Source organism: Ursus americanus, chromosome X (genome assembly GCF_024610735.1).
Source record: "Ursus americanus isolate L20-20 chromosome X, mUrsAme1.1.p, whole genome shotgun sequence".
In the NCBI taxonomy this organism is placed as follows: domain Eukaryota; kingdom Metazoa; phylum Chordata; class Mammalia; order Carnivora; family Ursidae; genus Ursus; species Ursus americanus.
Genome location: NC_142164.1, coordinates 65,333,982 through 65,355,670, shown reverse-complemented (window position 1 = coordinate 65,355,670; position 21,689 = coordinate 65,333,982). Strand labels below are relative to the sequence as shown.

Here is a 21,689-nt window from a genome sequence, read left to right as displayed (position 1 = left end):
TTGTACTAGAATGCTCATTGCAGCTTTAGTCATAATAGCCAAAAACACACACAATCCAAATGTTCAATAACAGAAAGGATAAACTGTGGTATATTCATGCAGTGGAATACTATTCAGCAATGAAAAGGAAAAAACTTGATATGCACAAAAACATGGATAAATCTCAAAAACGTTATGCTGAGCAAAAGAAGCATTACATAAAAACTGTTCTTTACAAGCTATAGATTTTGAAGTAAACATTGGCTAACAAATCCATTAACAAGTAATATATTTTACTTTAAGGAGAGAACCAAACGACGCAAAAAAGATGCATGGGTAAGAGTGTTCATCACAAGCACTAATAGTAGCAAGAAACTGAAAACAACCTAAATGTCCATTAAGAGAAAAAGAGTGTTCCATCCATACAATGGAATGCTACACAGCCCTTTAAAATGACAACATAATCTATGTTCATTGATAGAGAAAAGTGTCCAGAATGTACTGCTGAGTGTAAACAAAAAGGATTATAAAACAGCATGAAATAAGGAATAAGAAATGTCTCACCTATCACATAGCTAAGAATGAAAAAAGATTAATAATACCCAAAATTGGCAAGTCTATGGGGGAAAACATAGTTTCATACCTTATTGGTAAGAGTATAAATTAGTAGAATCTAGAAGGCTATTTGACTGTATTATTAAAATTCTAAATGTGCATACCATTTATCACAGCAATACATTTCTAAAAATGTATCCTGGGGCGCCTGGGTGGCTCAGTCATTAAGCGTCTGCCTTCGGCTCAGGGCGTGATCCCGGAGTCCTGGGATCGAGCCCCACACCAGCTCCTCCACTGGGAGCCTGCTTCTTCCTCTCCCACTCCCCCTGCTTGTGTTCCCTCTCTCGCTGGCTCTCTCTCTGTCAAATAAATAAATAAAATCTTTAAAAAAAATTAAAAATAAATAAAAAATAAAAATGTATCCTACAGAAATATTCACAGAAGCACATAGATAGGTGTACAAAGAACATAGTAGTATTTGTGATAAACAGTAGAACAAAACAAATCCCTATTGGTAGGTTTGGCTAAGTAAACAATGGGCCATGTATACAATGGAACATTATGCAGCTGTTAAAGTGAATTAGTTGGCATAGAATCAGAAAAAATGGTGGTTACCAGAGGTTGGGAGATGAGAGAAAAGAGAAGATATTGATCAAAGGATATAAACTTTCAGTTACAAGATGAATTAAATTCTGAAAACCTAATGTACAGTGTGGCAAATGTAGTTAATAATGTATTATATACTTGAAATTTGCTAAGAGAGTAGATCTCAAGTGTTCTCATCACACACAAAAAGGTAACTATGGAAGGTATGTTAATTTAATTGTAATCATTTCACAATGTGTACATCTGTCAAAACATCACATCATACATCTTAAATATATAGAATTTTTATTTGTCAAAATAGATAAATAAAAGTATTTTTTAAATGAATGGCTTAAGAACCCAAATAGCGAAAACAATCTCGAGAAAGGAGGAAATCTGGAGGCATCACACTCCCTGATTTCAAACTATGTCATAAAGCTATAGCAATCAAAACAGTATGGTATGGGCATAAAAACAAACATAGATCAATGTAACAGATTAGAGAGCCCAGAAATAAACTCACACACATATGGTCAATTAATTTATGACATAGGAGCCAAGAACATATAATGGGGAAAGGACAGTCTGTTCAATAAATGGTGCTGGGAAAACTGAGCAGCCACATGCAGAAGAATGAAACTGGACCACTTTCTTACACAAAATCACTCAAAATGGATTAAAGACTTGAGTGTAAGACCTGAAACCATAAAATTCCTAGAAGAAAACATTGGCAGTAAGTTCCATGATACTGGTCTTGGCAAAGATTTTTCGGATTTGACACCAAAAGTAAAGGCAACAAAAGCATAAATAAACATATAAACTAAAAAAAAAAGCTTCTGCACAGAAAAGGAAGCCATCAACAAAATGAAAAGGTGACCTACTGAATAGGAGAAAATATTTGCAGATCATATATCTGACAGGGGTTAATATCCAAAATATATATAAAGAACTCATAAAGCTCAATAGTAAAAAAAAAATCTAATTTAAAAAATGGGCAGATGATTCTGAATAGACATTTTTCCAAAAAAGACATACAGACAGATGGCCAGTAGGTACATGAAAAGAAGCTTAACATCACTAATCATTAGGGAAATGCAAATCAAAATTACAATGAGATGCCACCTCATGTCTGTTAGAATGGCTACTACCACAAAGACAAGGTGGGGGGGGAGGACAAGAGATAACAAGTGTTGGCGAGGATGTGGAGAAATGGCAGCCCTCGTGCACTATTGATAGGAATGTAAATTTGTGCAGCCACTATGGCAAATAGTATGGAGGTTCTCAAAAAATTAAAAATAGAACTATGACATGATCCAGCAATTCCAATTCTGGGTCTTTATCTGAAGAAAATGAAAACACTAACTTGAAAAGATATATGCACGCCCATGTTCATTGCAGCATTATTTACAATAGCTAAGATACGGAAACAACCTAAGTGTCCACTGATGGAAAATGTATAAAGAAGTCGTTGGATACATACACAATGGAATATTATTGAGCCATGAAATGAAATTTTGCCATCTGTGTCAAAAATCTTCCCATCTGTGACAACATGGATGGACTTTGAGGGCATTATGCTAAGAGAAACAAGTCAAACAGAGAGACAAAAACCATATAATCTCATTTGTATGGGGAATCTTAAACAAAACAACGAAGCTCACTGATACAGAGAACTGCTGGTGTTTGCCAGAGGTAGGGAATAGGGGGTGGGTAAAATGGGTGAAGGGGGTCAAAAAGTACAAACACCCAGTTATAAAACAAATAAATCATTGGGATGTACTGTACAGCATGGTACTATAGTTAATAAAAATACTGTATTGCATGTTTGAAAGCTGCTGAGAGTAAAGCTTAAAAATTCTTATCACGGGGCGCCTGGGTGGCACAGCGGTTAAGCGTCTGCCTTCAGCTCAGGGCGTGATCCCGGCATTATGGGATCGAGCCCCACGTCAGGCTCTTCCACTAGGAGCCTGCTTCTTCCTCTCCCACTCCCCCTGCTTGTGTTCCCTCTCTCGCTGGCTGTCTCTATCTCTATCGAATAAATAAATAAAATCTTTAAAAAAAAATTCTTATCACAAGAAAAAAATGTTGTGACTATGTATGATGACAGATGTTAACTAGTGTGGTGATCATTTTGCAATACACACAAATATGGGATCATTATATTGTATGCCTGAAACTAATATAATGTTACATGTCAATCACATCTCAATTTTAAAAATTAAATTAAAATTTAAAAAGTAATGCATTGATGCTATATGTAGTAAAATGATAAAAATGTCCAAAGTAATATGTAAAAAAGGAAGTTGCAAATAGTGTATAAAATGTAGTTTGTGGGGCGCCTGGGTGGCTCAGTTGTTAAGTGGCTGCCTTCGGCTCAGGGCATGATCCCAGTGTCCTGGGATCTAGCCCCACATCAGGCTCCTCCACTAGGAACCTGCTTCTTCCTCTTTCACTCCCCCTGCTTGTGTCCCCTCTCTCGCTGGCTGTCTCTCTCTCTGTTGAATAAATAAATAAATAAAATCTTTCCAAAAAAAGGTAGTTTGTGCCTAGTATTACAAAAATTATATAAAAATATATACATAGGCAAAATTCTGGAATACTTACACTAAATTCTTAGCAGTGGTTATCTCAGAGTGATAGGATTACAAGAGCCTTATACTCTCTAGGTTGTAGGTTTATGTTATGAAGCAAATCTTTTACAATACATATTACTTTTAAAATAATAATGTTTTGGGAAAAAATGAAGGGGTTATGGATCTAAAGGGTGATTACAAAAGGATTAAGGTAGTGAGAAAGCTTGAACCACCCGAAGTTGAGGACAGAGACTAAAATAATAGAATTTTATATTTTCAGTGGAGTAATTCTGGGAAATGACCAAATCCAACATCCAGTGGAACAATTCTGCTGCAGGAGTAGCATGGAGGAGAAGAGCACTAGCTGGTCAGGGCACCGTGAAGCTAGAGCGTTACTTGGCCCATCCAACCACAGAGCACTATGATTGGCTAGCAGGTGAAGGGGAGGACTTTGGGTAGAAGGGAGAAAACAAGCCAGATGCCCAAGTCCTCAAAGAATATAAGGAAATAAAGAAGAAGTTAATAAGTGACTACATCAAGAAGAAATAAAAGGTAATACTGCCAGAAGGCATGAGCCTCAAAGGAGAAACTTTTCCTCTGAGGGTAAAAATGATGATGACGTCATCTGTGAAACAAATAAAAATGAATAACGACTAAAAAAAATTTAGTAACTCTGCAATATTGGTGAGGTATAAGACTATGGGCACTCTCATTTATGGTTGGTAAGAGTGCATATAAGAACAAACTTTCTGGATAAAAATTTGGCAGTACTTATCAGATTTATTCATGCCATCTGATTCAGCAGCTCCAATTCCATAAATCTATCCTACAAATACATTAACACATACACACACATACATGTAAGGATGTTCACTGTGGCATTGTTTGTGATAGCAAAAAACCTAGAAACAACCTAAACCTTTATCATGGGTTAAATAAATGACGTGAGGCTCTCACTCAAGAGCCATACCAATAAAGGAGGCATACGTTTGGGGGAAAGTAAGGCTTCAGTTAAAAAAACATAGAGGGATAATTTGGGGGGGAAATCTAGGGTACAGTAGAGTTTGTTTACAATGGAATTAGTTTTCCAGGAAACACAGTGCAAAGAACTGGCACGAGAGACAACAGTGGGTGGATGAATGGGCGTAAAGGAAGGCACACAAGGGTAGCAGGAAGCCCACAGGGGTTCAAGAAAGAGTGAATACACAGGCAAATCATCAAACGGGCTTGCAAGATAAACTGGCTTTCAGGTTAACTGGACCCTTCAGCCTAAAATGTCCTTCCCCGCCTTGATAGTCTAGGAAACCCCTATTCAATCATTATGTGTCAGACCAAATATTATCTTTCAATGAGGCTTTCCTTGATATCCTGTGGCAGAGTTAATGAAATCCTTCCCTCAAGTTCCACAGCAATTTATATAACCATTCTTACAGGATTTATCACTTTTGATTAGGAGTACTTAACATGAGGCTTATGGATGGTCATCAGGGAGAGTGCCCACATAGCCCTTCGAACTTCATGTAAAATTCTGTGTTTTTCTGTGCATTTGGAGGGGGGGAAGTCCACAGCTTGTTTGAGTTTTTTGTAAGGTTTTTTTCTTTCCTTTTTTTTTTTAAAGTAGTCTCTACCCTCAACATGGCACTCAAACTCAAAACCCCAAGATCAAAAGTTGCATGCTCTACCACCTGAGCCAGCCAGGTGCCCCTCCAAGTCCACAGTTTTTCATCCAATTCTTAAACAATTACTGTAATGTAACTTGTTTGTCAGACATTTATTGAACAATCTAATATATGCCAGGCACTATACTACAGACATGAAACAAAAAGGTACCTGCACTCAAAAAGGTTACACATGAGAAAGAGAAGTAAACAAAGGATTACAAAATAGTATGAAACATAAAAGAAGCCTAAATAAAAAGACACATACCATTAATGAAGACCTACATAAATGGAGAGATACACCATGTTCCTGGTTAGGAAAACTCAATAATGTAAAGACATCAACTCTTTCCAAATGAAGTTGAAAGTTCAATGTAATCTCAACTAAAATCTCAACAAGACCTTCTGTGGAATTTATTGACTGATTCTAGAAATTCTTGTGGAAGGAAAAATGAGCTAGATTAGCCAAGAAATATTTTAAATACAACAAGGAAAAACTTGCCCTGTCACATCTAAATGTATGATAAAGCCATAGCAGAAATGTTATTTTATTTTTATTTTTAGAGAGGGAGAGAGAGTGGGGAGGGGCAGAGGGAGCAGGAGAGAGAGAGAATCTTAAGCAGGCACCACACCCAGCACAGAGCCCAATGTGGGGCTCAATCTCACGACCCTGAGACCATGACCTGAGCCAAAATCAAGAGTTGGACCCTTAACCAACTGAGCCACCCAGGCACCCCCATAGTAGTAATTTTAATATTGATATGATATTAATATTGATATTGGTGTAGGTACAAACAAATACATCAGTGAAACAAAAGAGATGGTTCAGAAACAGACTCATGTGTTCAAGGGAATTTCATATGTGATAAAGGTATTTCAAATCACTGGAGAAAGTCAATAAATAGTGGGACAATTAGCTATGTTTGGGAAAAAAAGAGCAAAATCTCACACTTCTCACAAAAATAAATTCTAGACAGTTTAAATAATAAAATCTAAAAAAAAAAAAACCTCAGAAACAACCTGTGTTGGACAAAGATTTCTTAGATATGAAACAAAAGCATGAGTCATAAAAGAAAAAAATTAAGAAATTGAATTTCATCAAAATTATGAACTTCTGCTCTTCTAAAGATACTGGTAAGAGAACAAAAAGACATGCTACTGACTGAGAGAAAATATTTGCAAACCACACATCTGATAAAGGGTTTGTACTTGGAATTCTAAAAACTCGATAATAACAAAACAAATAGGGGCGCCTGGGTGGCACAGCGGTTAAGCGTCTGCCTTCGGCTCAGGGTGTGATCCTGGCGTTATGGGATCGAGCCCCACATCAGGCTCTTCCGCTAGGAGCCTGCTTCTTCCTCTCCCACTCCCCCTGCTTGTGTTCCCTCTCTCGCTGGCTGTCTCTATCTCTGTTGAATAAATAAATAAATTAAAAAAAAAAAATAATCCAGTTTTTTAAGTGGACCAAAGATTTGAACAGACACTATACCAAAGATGCTCAACATCATTAGTCATTAGGAAAATATAAATTTAAAAAATGAGATACTATTACATCTACTCCAACATCTTTTTTTTTAAAGATTGTATCCATTTATCTGAGAGAGAGAGACAGAGAGACAGAGAGAGACAGAGAGCGCACAGAGGGAGAGAGAGAGGGAGAAGCAGACTCCCTGCTGATCGGAGAGCCTGACGTGGGGCTCTATCCCAGAACCCTGAGATCATGACCTGAGCAGAAGGCAGCCGCTTAACCAGCTGAGCCACCCAGGCGCCCCTCTACTCCAACATCTTAAGAAAAAACTGACACTACCAAGTGCTGGGGAACTAAAAGCAACTAGAGCTCTCATATGTTGCTGAAAGGAATGCAAAATTGGACATGCACTTTGGAAAACAGTTTGGCAGTGTCTTATAAAGTTAAAATACATTGACTATACAACCCAGCAATCCCAGGCCTAGCCATTCACCCAAGTAAAATGAAATCTTAGCTTCACACAAGAACCTGATGCTGATGTTTACAGTGACTATATTTATAATCGCCAAATACTGGAAACAACCCAAATAACCCGAACCTCAACTGAGGAGTGAAAAAACAAACTGTGGTACATCCATACATTGGAATCTACACAGCAGTGAAAAGGAACAAACCACTGATACAAACAACAACATGGATATTGTATGATTTCATTTATATGACAGTTTTGAAAGAGCAAAACCATAACATCAGGAAACAGGCAGTGAGTGGTAGGAGGTAAAGGGGAGGAGTTGACTCTAAAGAGGAACTAGAGAATTGCTTGAAGTGATGGAACTATCTTATATCTTGATTGTAGCTGTTGTTACACAACTGTATGCATTTGTCAAAACTTGCAGAAATGTACACCAAAAAGGGTGAATTTACTATATACAAATAACTCAATAAAAATATGAAAAAAATATAATCCTAGCACATGCATGCATGCACACACACACAAGCTCAGAAATATATGAGAACAATAGGACACAAAGAAACTTTTGGGGATGATGGACATATTCATTACTTTGATGGTGGTGATAGTTTTATGGGTGTGAACATACGTCAAAATCTCATCAACTTATATCCTTTAAGTACATACAGTTTATTGTACATCAATTATACCTCAATAAAGCTGTAAAAAAGAAGGAAGAATGTATAGGAAGAAAATATAAGTGACTATGTTAAAAACCTTGGAGTGGTGACAGCCTTCTAAAACAAGACAGTAAAAGCAAGAGCTGTAAAGGAAAAGAATGATATATTTGACTGCATCAAAATTTTAAGTTTCTATTCTAAAGACATTGTAAATAAATATAAAAGAAGGGTAGATTAGAAGAAAATATTTGTAACATACATAGACAATGGCTAATTAATGTTAATATAAAGAACTCCTACGCATCAATAAGAAAAAACAAAGAACCCAATAGAAACATGAGAAAAAGATATAACAAGCAACAAATAATGGGAAATGCACATTTTTTAGAGATTTATTTTATTTTATTTTTAAAGATTTTATTTATTTATTCGTGAGTGACAGAGAGAGAGAGGCAGAGGCAGAGGGAGAAGCAGGCTCCCCACGGAGCAGCGACCCCAATGTGCGACTCAATCCCAGGACCCTGGGATCACGACCTGAGCTGAAGGCAGACACTTAACTGACCGAACTACCCAGGCACTGTAGAGATTTATTTTATTTTAGAGAGAGAGAGGGAGAGCGTGAGTAGGGGGAGGGGCAGAGGGAGAGAATCTTCAAGCAGACTCCCCACAGAGCCTGGAGCCCAACATGGGGCTCAATCCCACTACCCATGGGATCACGACCTGAGCTGAAGCCAAGAGTTGACGCTTAACCAACTGAGCCAGGCAGGTGCCCTGGGAAATGCAAATATTAATAAACACAGGAAAGGAGGATACATAAATTCGACTAGTAATCAAAGAACTATGAATTAAAACATCACTTTTTGCTTAACAGATCAACAAAATTTTAAGAAGATCGATAGCGGGGCGCCTGGGTAGCGCGGTCGTTAAAGCGTCTGCCTTCGGCTCAGGGCGTGATCCCGGCGTACCGGGATCGAGTCCCACATCGGGCTCCTCCGCGATGAGCCTGCTTCTTCCTCTCCCACTCCCCCTGCTGTGTTCCCTCTCTCGCTGGCTGTCTCTCTGTCACATAAATAAATAAAATCTTTAAAAAAGAAGATCGATAGCAAGTTTTGGCAGGGGGTCTAGAGAAATGGGTGCTCTCACATAATATAGTTGTTAGGAGTATTCAGCCTTTGGTGAGCAATTCTGTATGATCTGTTAAAATCTCAAATGTGCATATCCTTCAACCCAGTAGTTCTGTTCTTCATTACCCATCCTAGAGAAATATTTGTGTATGTCACACAAAAAGAACTAATGGGAAAAAAACAAAAACCTAGAAACTGTCCCTCAAGGATTCTCAAGCTATAAGTGGTAAAGAACCATGGCTTGGGGTTTTTGGGGTTTTTGGGGTTTTTTGTTTGTTTGGTGGTTTTTTGTTTTTGTTTTTGTTTGGTAAATTTCCAATCTGTTACAGACTGATACCTTTGTAAAGTAGAGAAAAAGGAATTACTAGATAAGTAACCATGTACTTGGATGTCACAGCACCATAAAATTGGCACAAATGTTTTATAAATGCTTATTCTCAACTTCTGTCCTTATCTCATTGTGGGCTGGTAGCAGTTCACGATCAGCACCAGTCCATGGAACACAGTTTGAGTACTACTGATCTAAATAACCATCACAAGGGAAATGGGGGCACCTGGGTGGCTCAGTCATTAAGCGTCTGCCTTTGGCTCAGGTCATGATCCCAGGGTCCTGGGATCGAGCTCCGCATTGGGCCCCAAAAGAATCAGAGGGACTTGAACAGATATTTGTTTTTTTGTTGTTGTTGTTTTTGTTTTTTTTTTAAAGATTTTATTTATTTATTTGACAGAGAGAGAGACAGGCAGTGAGAGAGGGAACACAGGCAGGGGGAGTGGGAGAGGAAGAAGCAGGCTCCCAGCGGAGGAGCCTGATATGGGGCTCGATCCCATAACGCCAGGATCACGCCCTGAGCCAAAGGCAGATGCTTAACGACTGCGCCACCCAGGCGCCCCTTGAACAGATATTTGTACACCCATGTTCACGGCAGCATTGTTCACAAGAGCCAAAACATGGAAGCAACAGGAGTGTTCATTGACAGATAGCTAGATAAACAAAAGGTAGTATATACATACAATGGAATATCACTCAACCTTAAAAAGGAAGGAAACTTTGACACATGCTACAACATGGATAAAACCTTGAAGACATCATGCTAAGTGAAATAAGCCAGCCACAGTAAAACAAATTCTGTATAATTCCACTAACAGGATGTACTTAGAATAGTGAAATTTATAGAGACAGAAAGTAGAATGGTGGTTGCCAGTGGCTGGGGAGAGGAGATAGTAGGAGTTATGGTTTAATAGGTACAGAATTTCAGTTTGGGAAGATGAAAAAAGTTCTGCAGATGGATGGTGGTGATAATTGCACCACAATGTATTTAACAACGCTGAACTGTACGCTTAAAAATTCTTTTTTGTTTTTAGAGAGAGAGAGAGCAAGAGAGCACAAGCAGGGGGAGGGGCAAAGAGGGAGACAGAGAGAGAGAGAGAGAGAGAGAATCTTCAAGCGAACTCCACGACCAGTGCAGAGCCTGATGCAGGGCTCAATCCCACGACCCTGAGACCATGACCTGAGCCAAAATAGAGTCGGATGCTCAAGTGATTGAGCCACTCAGGTGACCCTTAAAACTTCTTAAAATTCTTTGCCACAATTTATTTTTTTAAAGATTTTTTTAATTTATAGTTTGAGAGAGATTGAAAGAACAAGTGGGAAGAGGGGCAGAGGGAGAAGCAGACTCTCTGTGGAGCAGGGAGCCCAATGGGGGACTCGATCCCAGGACTCTGGGATCGTGACCTGAGCCGAGGACAGATGCTTAACCGACTGAGCCACCCAGGCGCCCCTATTTTGCCACAATTTAGAAAAGGGAAATGGGAAATGGTAGATGCATGCTGTATAACACTGTGCAGCATGTTCTATGTCAGAACCACTGATCTATGTCCTTCTCTTAGACATATTGCAAGCTGCAGAATGATACAGAGTATGATATCATTTATAAGCAAAAAACCCCAAAAACTATATTTCTATTTTTTAAAAGATTTTATTTATTTGAGAGAGAGAGAGCAGAGCAAGAGAGAGAGCACAAGGAGCGGGGGCAAAGGGAGAGGGAGAAACAGGCTCCCCACTGAGCAGGGAGCCCGACTCGGGGCTCGATCCCAGGACAACAGGATCATGACCTGAGACGAAGGCAGATACTTAACCAACTGAGCCACCCAGGCATCCTTATACTTCTATTTTTAAATACAAAGAAAATGATCTGAAAGAACAAATACCAACCTGATGACATTAGTTTCCTCTGGGACAGGGACCTGCATCAGGGGGTTAGAAAGGAGAACTGTGTTTGACTTAAGCAACAAAAAAACATACTCATGTATCACTTGAATAATTAAAATGTTTTTTATGAAAAATTAAAAGAATGGGTCAACCACAGAAAATATGTAGTATGGTAACAAAAGGCAGCACAGGTCCTGTGGGGATACAGGGTATCCAAGAAAGTACACGTGCCAGGAACATACAGAGAGGTATCTAATCCCAGCCTGGGAAAAACAAGGAGGCTTCTCAGAGGAAGTAGAAAGGAAAGCCTGAAATGAGTCTTGAAAGATGGGTAGAAATTAGCTAAGAAAAATGTGAGTGGGAACAAAACAATGGAGAGGGTGTTATAGGCAGAGGGAATTGTATATGCGAAGGCGTGGAGGTACGAGAGAACATAGCTTTCTCTGAAAACCGGAAATAGTTCGCCAGGCTTGAAGCATAGAATCTATATAGATGAGTACAGAATCCAGCTTTTACACTGAAAACAACAGGAAATTTTTAAAGCTTATAGGAGTCATCTGCCTGTATGTTTTAAAAAGATCACTCTAGCTGCTGTGCAGAAAATGAACGGGACAGCAAGTATAGGCACAAAAAGGCCACCTTGGAAAGCTACTTGAGTAATCCAGAAGAGAAATAACAAAAGCGGGTGGGAGCTGATGAAGGGGGGGCAGGCGAGGAACAAGAGAGGGTTAATAATTGGACATTTTAAGTTTGAGAAGGATTTCCAAGTGGACATGTTCAATAGGGAGTCGGATTATAAAGGTCTATAACTTGGGAGCGATGTCCAATTAGAATCATGCATTTGGGGATCAGGTTACCGAAACCACAAGAATTCAGTCTCTTCCATAACATAAGCCTTACCCTCTCAACTGGCTCAAGTATCTCTCAACTGTAAGCGGGGAAAGTCCTTTCTCAAATCCATCCTGCCATTCTCTATTTCTTCACAGAAAAATTTAGAACATTCTCTTTTTTTCCCCCTCAGAGGCTCTAGGCTCAACATGGGGCTTGAACTCAGGACCCCGAGATCAAGAGTCACACGCTCTACCGACTGAGCCAGCCAGGGCCCCTAGAATATTCTTTTTTTTTTTCCTTTTAGAATATTCTTGTATGAGCTGTGTACTCAGTGTTCTTCCCACTTCCCATCACTCTACGAAAATAGCTATTGCAAAGGTCATTAAATCTAACAGATGCCTTTCAGGCCTCATCTTACTTTGGTGTCTCAGTAGCATTTAATACAGTATTAAATGTACTCCTTCCTTCCTTCTGTTAATACTGTTCCCTTGGCTTTCAGGGTATCTCATTCTCCTGCTTTTCCTCCTTCATCTCTTCCCATTCCGCAGCTTCCTTTATAAACTTCTGCTCTTCTACCTACTTCCTCTTATAATCTAACCAAAGGCAGGTAGAATATTAGGAAACTATTATGGAAGGGTTACAAATTCTATTGCAAATAATCCTGCAAACCTAAAACAAAGATACTTCTCTCTCCACCGTGAATCAAGATCGAATGAATAAGCAGAGCCTTCTGCTGAAATAACCCACTGTGGTAGGCTCAATTCAGCAAAAGATGCCCACGTCTTAATGTGAATGAATATGTTACTTTGCATGCCAAAAGAGACTTTGCAGAAGAAAAATAAAAGACTTTGAAGAGATGATTAAGTTAAAGACCTTGTGACAGGGAGATTATCCTGGTGGCCTCAACATAAGCTCAAGGGTCCTGAAGAGGGAGGCAGGAGAGTCAGAGGACAAGTGAAGACAGAAGTAGATTGGAGCAGAGATTGCTGGCTTTAAGGTGGAAGGGGACTGTAAGCTAAGGAATGCAGGCAGCCTTTAGAAGCTAGAAAAGACAAGGAATATTCTCCCCTAGAGCCTCCAAAAGGAACACGGCCCTGCCAACATGCTGATTTAAGTCCATAAGGCCTATTTTGGGCTTCTGACCACCAAAGCTGTAACATAAATATGTCTGTGTTTTATTTTTTTAAGATTTTATTTATTTATTTATTTATTTGACGGAGAGAGACAGCCAGCGAGAGAGGGAACACAAGCAAGCAGGGGGAGTGGGAGAGGAAGAAGCAGGCTTCCAGTGGAGGAGCCCGATATGGGGCTGGATCCCAGAACGCCGGGATCACGCCCTGAGCCAAAGGCAGACGCTTAACGACTGAGCCACCCAGGCGCCCGCTGTCTGTGTTGTTTTAAGCCACTAAGTTTGTGGTAATTTGTTAGAGCAGCAACAAAAAACGAATACACCCACTTTAAAAGGAAAAAAAATATGGAGAAACAAACCAAATCTTAAGGAAAATAAGGTTGGTCCCAAGAAAACTCTCAGGACTCCCCATCATAACAAGAGAAGGATCAAGGAACCTTTTCTCCAAAATCTAGAGAGACCACCTATTGATTTTTCTGCTAACTTACCTTAAGGGCTATTTGTCTGGATGGAGTGGGTGATTCTCCCACTCCCACCCTCCAGAAGGTAACTCGGTCTGCTTCTTCCCTTCCCCTTGTTCAACCCAGTGGAGGATTTCTCTAGGAAGAAGTTAAGCTCACTTACAGGCCGCATCTTCTCCACATGAGGGAGAGGCCAAGAAAAAGCCAGTGTTATCTAGGACATTCTTACTGATTGGTGGATGAGAGCTGGGTGTGTGGATGCTGGGCTCTGACTGGGATCCTTCTTTATGGGAAATGCTCCCGTCATCAGGTGTGTCCCACTGAATGCAGCCAACTACTAAGGTCCGAAAATGTCACGGACAAGACTCCAATTGAGGAGTCCCGGAGATCTCTCTCTCTCTCTAAGGTCTTTCTTTTCTCTGCTGTGTTCCAAGACAGACAGCCTTTGAAAACAAAGAATAAAAAAATATAGATCACTCACACCATCCATGAAAACAAATTCTAGCTGCATTACAAATGTAAGCAAACACACAGAAACTACAAGTATGAGAAAACACAGAAGAATGCTTACAGCCTTGGCATGTGGAAGACTTTATTAAATAAAACACAAAAATTAAGGGCCAAAAAAAGACTGATTAATCTGACCTCAAAACTTAAAACTTCTATTCAATAAAATACCACAAACAAAATTAAAAGGCGAGAGATAGACTGGGAGAAAATATTTGCAATATGTAAAACAAAAGACTAATATTTTCTTTTTAAAAAAAGATTTATTGATTTATTTATTTATCCGAGAGAGAGAGTGAGCAAAAGAGAGAGAGCACACGAGCAGGGGCAAAGGGAGAGGGAGAAGCAGACTCTCCCGCTGAACGGGACCCCGACACGAGGCTCTCGATTCCAGGACGCTGGGATCATGACCTGAGCCGAAGGCAGACACTTAACCAACTGAGCCACGCAGGTGCCCCAAAAGACTAATATTTTCCCTTGATTATCCTGGCAACTCAACAACCGACACAGAAAAACAGGTAAAGGATATGAGCAAGCATATCACAGAAAAAACACAAGTGGCCAGTAAACATATGAATGGCTGCTCAACTAATCTATTCATCAGAGTACTAAAAATGAAACAATGAGATTCTATTTCCTACCTATCATATTTGCAAAATTTAAAGTTTGGTAACATTCAGTGTTGGGAAGAACAGGGAGAAATGAGACCTTACAACCTGCTGGGGAGAACATAAACTAGTACAGCCGTGTTGGAGGGACACTGGGCTGTACCTACTAAGATTACAAACGCATAGTTTACAACACCACTCCCAGGCACATGCCCTGGAGAAGATGTTCAGATGTTCTCAGAACGTGGTCCATAGTTCCCTGGGGGTTCCCAAGACCCTTTCAGAGGGTGTATGAGATTCAAAACTATCGTCAAAATAGTATTAAGATGTTGTTTGCCTTTTGGGGAGCCTGGGTGGCTCAGTCAGTTAAGCATCCGACTCTTGATTTCGGCTCAGGTCATGATCTCAGGGTGGTGAGATCCCACATCCGCCTCTGCACTAAGCGGGAAGTATGTTCAAGATTCTCTCTCGCTCTCCCTCTACCCCTGCCACCTCCCACCCCCCACCGTCACTCTCTCTCTAAAAATAAGTAATTTTTTAAAAAACATGTTGCTTGCCTTGTTTTTTTTTGTTTTGTTTTGTTTTTACTGTGTTGACATTTGGAAAGGTGGGAGGGGGAAAAAGCAAAGGTATGTAAAACTGCTGCCTTAAAGCTCATCAAAAGGAGTGGCACCAAAATGTACTGTGTCATTGTATTTTTCTCATCATCATACACTTAAGAATGTCTTTGATAGGGGCGCCTGGATGGCTCAGTTGTTAAGCGTCTACCTTCGGCTCAGGGCATGATCCTGGATCCCTGGGATCCAGCCCGGCATCAGGCTCCTCGGCTGGGAGCCTGCTTCTTCCTCTCCCACTCCCCCTGCTTGTGTTCCCTCTCTCGCTGGCTGTCTCTCTGTCAAATAAATAAATAAAATCTTAAAAAAAATTTTTGCTGGATATGTACAGTATGGTATAGCTTTTGTAGAAATAAAAACACAACACAATGTGTTTTCTTAACAAACAAACAACTAAGACCTGGAAAGCTACCAGGATACACAGCAAACTGTAAAGAGCAGCTACCTTTGGGAGAGAAAGGAGGACTAGGATTGTGGGTAATGGCCAAAGTATACTTTAGCCCCACCTTTATGCAATGGTTTGAGGGTTTTTGTTGTTGTTTTTTTAACAAGGAGGCTATACTAGTGCAATTAAAAATAACGAAGAAAAAAGGAATAAAGCAACAAGGTCAAGCCCAGACATTTGAGGAAGGAAGGGGACTCTCTTTGAGTCTAGGCTGAGGGGGCCCAGTGTATTTGCTGCAGCGGTTCTGCAGCTGTGGAGCCTAGAAAGGAGCCACGAGGGGGTGAAATCAGGCGACGGAGGGTATGGTTGGCTGAAAGGGTGATGGCTACCTGGATGGCACAACTTTCTGGGTCAGACACCTCCCACTTCCTCCCTGAGATTTAATACAAAGAAGGCCTTCACCGCCGCAGAGGTCAGCCTTTCCCGCTTCCGCCATCATGAATCTCGTCCTGATGCCCGCCGACTCTTACCCTATTCCCGGCCCCCTATCCCCACTCCCCCGGTCCTAGGACCTCAGCGGCCACGTCCGAGGAAGGGCTCTGGGCAGGCTAAGGTGACAAGAGCCTGAATCGCCGCGGCACACCCGATGACACTGAGACACCGAAAGCGTGACCGAGGGACAGAACGCGGAGGGTAGCCAGTAGCTACGTTGCGGGAGGACGCAGTTACCAAATAAGCCACAGGAGCTCGGAGACAACCGGCTGACTCTTCCAGGCGCCGATGGGCAGGCTTCGCTTTCGAAAGCAGCGCCACAGCGTTCCCATTGGTCTTCCGTTCCAGCCCAACCAGCAGCTCTCCCTATGGCCCGCCCCTCGATTAAGAAGCCAATCAGAAGAGGGTTTTGTGTTTCCCATTACACAGGACCAATTAAAAGCTTGCTCACTTCTGACTGACGTGTCGGACAGCCAACCAGAAGAGCCGAGGCCCGGTGATTCAGCCTCCTAGTGCAGTCACCATTTCGATCTAGGTCCTTGTCCTTGTGCCGTCCCTGGCTGGAATCTAAGGTTTGGATCTGAGAGAAATAACCATAAAGGAGGTCCAAGCTAGAGAATTGGTGGCTCAAGAGGCAAAGTACTATTTCTCAGAGTTTGGTTGGCTCTGAGGTCAGATAAGTTTGTAGTTGAGGTGTCAGTGCTACTCTGGGGTTGGCCTCGAGTAGTGCCCACCTGAGAAAAGTATTGGTCGAGAGAGCGCCTCAAATAATGTTGCTTTGCCACCACGCTAACTGCTTCACTTGCGCCCAGAGTTAGGTGGGAAGAAGCCTAGGAACATCAGGGCCTTTAATTAAGTGTTGGTTTACCTACAGTGAGGAGTGTTAGGAATGCTCAATTAGCAGCGATAAATAGTGCTTCTAGAATGACTACAATGAAATGTGCGGGAAAATTTTTAAAAACCTGATAGCGGTATCATTACGACTAAAGGTATCATTAAATGCTAATGCTAATTAAAACTATGAAATACCATTTCACCAAATACTTTGAATAATCATCAGTTGTTTAATACTGTGCCATTTTGGGCAAAGAAACTTTTGCGGGGCGGGAATGGCAATTTTTCCACTTTTGGTAAGAAAACATTTTCATTTGCTGTATGCGGGAGCCTAAACTGCACACTTTATTTTTTTTTTTTAAAGATTTTATTTATTTATTTGACAGAGACAGAGACAGCCAGCGAGAGAGGGAACACAAGCAGGGGGAGTGGGAGAGGAAGAAGCAGGCTCATAGCGGAGGAGCCTGATGTGGGGCTCGAACCCAGAACGCTGGAATCACGCCCTGAGCCAAAGGCAGACGCTTAACCGCTGCGCTACCCAAGCGCCCCTAAACTGCACACTTTAAGAGGGTAACTTAGTAGCACCTATCAAAATGTAATACGCATCCTTTGATCCAGCAATTCCATCTCTCAAAATCTATCCTACAGAAATACTTCAACACATGAGCAAGCTATACGTAGCATTACTTGCAATAGTGAAGGACTGGAGACAAACTGATTCACTAAATTGTTTTACAACCATACCATGAAATGTTATGCCACCGTTTTTAAAAATGAGGTAAATGTCCATATACTAATGTGAAAGGAAGTCCATAATACATTGCAGAGTGTAAAAATGAAGTTGCAAAATAGTGCACATAATATCCCATTTTGTTAAAAAAAAAACTACATACAAGTGTGTGGGTATTCATACATGTACATGTGTAAATGAATATCTGTATATTCATACATACGTATATATTCACACACATATCTATGCATAGAAAAAGGTCAGGAAGACACATAACAAATTAAGTTGTTCTTGGAGAATGGGCATAGGGAGAGGGAATAAAGAGAAATCTTTCTCTTTTTACACATTCGTGTTTTGTTTGAATTTTGTCAACTAGCATTAACTACTTTTGAATTTTTATCACCGCAATAAAACATTTTAACAAAATAGGCACTTTTGTAACAGGAACAATCAGCAAAACTATCATTTCTACATTTTAAATAAGAATAATTCCAGATAGGAATGAGGTGACTATTTCATTCAAAAATTTCAGCTAGAAGACCTAGGATAAAATTAGGACAACTGTAAATCAGTTCAATACTGAGCTTCAGTGTGGTACTCATGACTTGATACAACAGGATGTGGGCAAACAAAATCTAATCAGGATTAAGTGAAGAGCCATTCATTTCTGGAAGAGAAAACTATACTACAGCAAACTCCATCCAGTGGAAAAAACTTTGCTTTCACCTTTTTGGTAGCATCACCTGCAGGATTTATTCAACTCCTTAGGGCAAGGGTTGGAAATCATAAGAATTAGAGATTTAAGATACCTCAGATATCATTCAGTCAAATCCCCTCATTTTACAGTTGAGAAAACAGGCCCAGATTGGTGAAGCAATTTGCCTGTAGGTGCTATAACCAGCTAAATAGCATAGCCAGCTCCGGATTCCAGGTTTCTATTCCAGGCCTACTATTCTTTTCTACTTCTCAGATCTTCCTTGAGTCTTCATTCTGATGACATTAGGAAATATTTTAAAGTCTTATGAATATTAGACTCCCCTATATTTAAGTTTTTGAATAAAAATGCATAGCAAAAGAAAAATCAATTAGCACAGATGATCAAAAGTTGGCTGTATTTGGACAAAAAACATTATTGGTAAAATAACATTTTCTTGAAAAGTAATGTATAAATTGCTGTGACTCTAACTGTATTTTATTGTTCACTTAAGAACTAGTGTTTTGGGGTGCCAGGGTGGCTCAATTCGTTAAGCATCTGCCTTTGGCTCAGGTCATGATCCTTGGGTCCTGGGATGGAGCCCAGCATCGGGCTCCCTGCTCAGGAGAGAGTCTGCTGCTCCCTCTCCCTCTGCCCCTCCCCCCAGCTCATGCTCTGTCTCTCGTGCTCGCTCTCTCAAATAAATGAAATAAAATCTTTTAAAAAAAGAACTACTGTTTTACCTAATTTCTGATTGATCTTCAACTGGCAGTGCCTCTTAATCCTTTACCTTCAGTCTTTCTACATCATGCAGTTGATGATCTATACACATTTAAAACCACTGCAGGAAACACCTATTTAAAGAAAACCTGCTGTAATTTAAAGAATCCTTTATTCTGTGTAATGTTAATAATTGCCCCAATTTGCTCTGTAAGGAATGAGTTTTCTGTTCTCAAGAGGATAGAGGATGGATGGATAGACAGACAGGCAGGCAGGCAGACAGGAGGGAGAAAGAAAATAAAAGTAAAATAGGGAACAATTATTTTTTTGGACAAGCAAAGCAAAACAAAAGATAAGAGGACTGAAGGGTGGTGGGTGGTCGGGAAGGGAGTGGCAGAGAACCACAAGCTAAATCAGTCACAAAGTGTTTATATTTTAAAAGTAAACTTGAATACTGCGCTGTATAAATGGACTAACAACCACCTAACCTGCAGGCTATAATTAAAGTGGTGTCCAGTTTTAGACTCTATGACTTAGGGACATGTAAGGACCTTGGAGAGATTTCAGAATAATAAAGGTAAAATGGTAAAAAAATGAGGAAGTGAGGAAAAATTAGAACTGTTATTGTGTCTAAGAAGAGAAGACCAGGGGTGACTCAAAAGTCCTCAGGATATGAAGAAATATCCATTTCTGTGAACAGTTGGTCTACATTTCCACCATAGAAAGTAATTTTACTTAAATTATGACAGTATATATTTGAAGACAGAAGTGTCTCACCTAGGATGTCTCACTAAACAAAAACTCCAGAGAAGCCTGAATGCTGTTCACCTCTCCCACCCTTTACTAGCTCAATTCCTCATCTCAAAGAATGGGTCAAAGGGTAGATAAGGCATCTCCAGAATGTGAAGATTTAGACTTCATTTGGGTCTAGCTACTATGTTTAAAATTTTTTTGTTAGCCTCTGTCCCCCAGGTCCCAGTGTAAGGTTGAGCTGCTTCTGTGCTATGGATAAAAGGGTTTAATTAGTAATAAATACGCAGATGCATAAACTTGAATTCCTTATAAAGGAATACTCCTCAGTGTTGATGGGTAAGAGGGCTTGGATTTGGGGCTCTTTCGGGACCCAGTTACTGTGCTAACATGACCCACTTGACTCCAAAGAGGGAATTTACCTGACCTGATATTAAAAAGAAAAAAAAATTGAACAACTAGATGTGCCTGGACCTCTTATTTTGTCTCTAGCATTTTATCTTATTTAGACATCTCCCACAATAAGGAAATAAAGTCTATGAAGAAAGAGAATGTAATCATGTTTTGTTTGTACTATGACCACCCCACCCCACCCCAGTCTAGCTTTCAGCATAAGGCTGGGCACACAAAAGGCTAAGAACTGGTACTTGTTAAATGAATGTCATGTGTCCAAAATTTTGTTATTTTATTCTATAGTTGCTTTTTCAAGTTATTCTCTAATCCATTCTCTAATGCTGCTGCCTGCAAATGTTGCATTTGCCTCATTATTCTTCCTTTCTCTTAGCTCACAGAAACCTCTATTCTTCCCTATCCCCTCAGATATCTTTAGTCATCTAATTCCCGAACTACCAAAACCTCTTAACTTCCTCAATTCAGCCCCCACTCTTCTACTTATACCCAAGTACATTGTTGTCACCTTAATTCATAATGTTTCAACCACATCACTTTCTATCCCTTCTTTCCATGCTCAAGTAAATGATTAAAACTAGCTTTGACTTCCCAGATAACAAGACTCCTAGCTCCCCTTATTTCAAGCCTTTACTAAAACCCACTTTGCGTAGGAAGCCATTTCAGAACACATCGGTCAGAGGAAAATATCCACCCATCAAAAGTTCTCAGAGTTAAGGAAAAAAAAAAGATCTCAGAGTTCATTCACCTTTCTGCCTGCATCACATCTATTTGAGAGAAAATACTCTCGGGGCGCCTGGGTGGCTCAGTCGGTTAAGCATCTGCCTTCAGCTCAGGTCACGATCCCAGGGGTCCTTGGATCCAGCCCTGAGTCAGGCTCCCTGCTCAGCGGGGAGTCTGCTGCTCCCTCTCCCTCTGCCCCTCCCCCCACCATGTTCTCTCTTGCTTGCTCTGCTCTCTCAAATAAATAATCTTTAAAAAAAAGAAAATGGTCTCAATTGAGGTATAAAACCTATGAAAGAAACAGTGTTCATAGATGGTATGTTGGAGGAAGAGCGCATGCACACACGTGTTTATGTACACATATAGATATGCATATGTATGTATACACACACACACTATAAATATATTCTTCCCAAATTAGCAGAAACCCACAAGCTTAAAAACCAAATCTGCTAAATCTGACCCAAACCACAGGTATTAAGCCCTATGGCTACTTCCTGCAAGCAGATTCATTACCTCTG

At 40.3% G+C, this 21,689-nt stretch overlaps 1 protein-coding gene across 1 annotated transcript in view; it reads right to left on the bottom strand.

Moving 5' to 3' along the window:
* Positions 1-14,238, bottom strand: part of SLC7A3 (solute carrier family 7 member 3) — a 156,432-nt gene extending 142,194 nt beyond the window's left edge. The window contains exon 1 of the mRNA XM_087859809.1: positions 11,286-14,238. The gene's annotated coding sequence lies outside the window, so the exon portion shown is untranslated. The remainder of the gene's footprint in view (positions 1-11,285) is intronic.
* Positions 14,239-21,689: the final 7,451 nt, after the last annotated feature.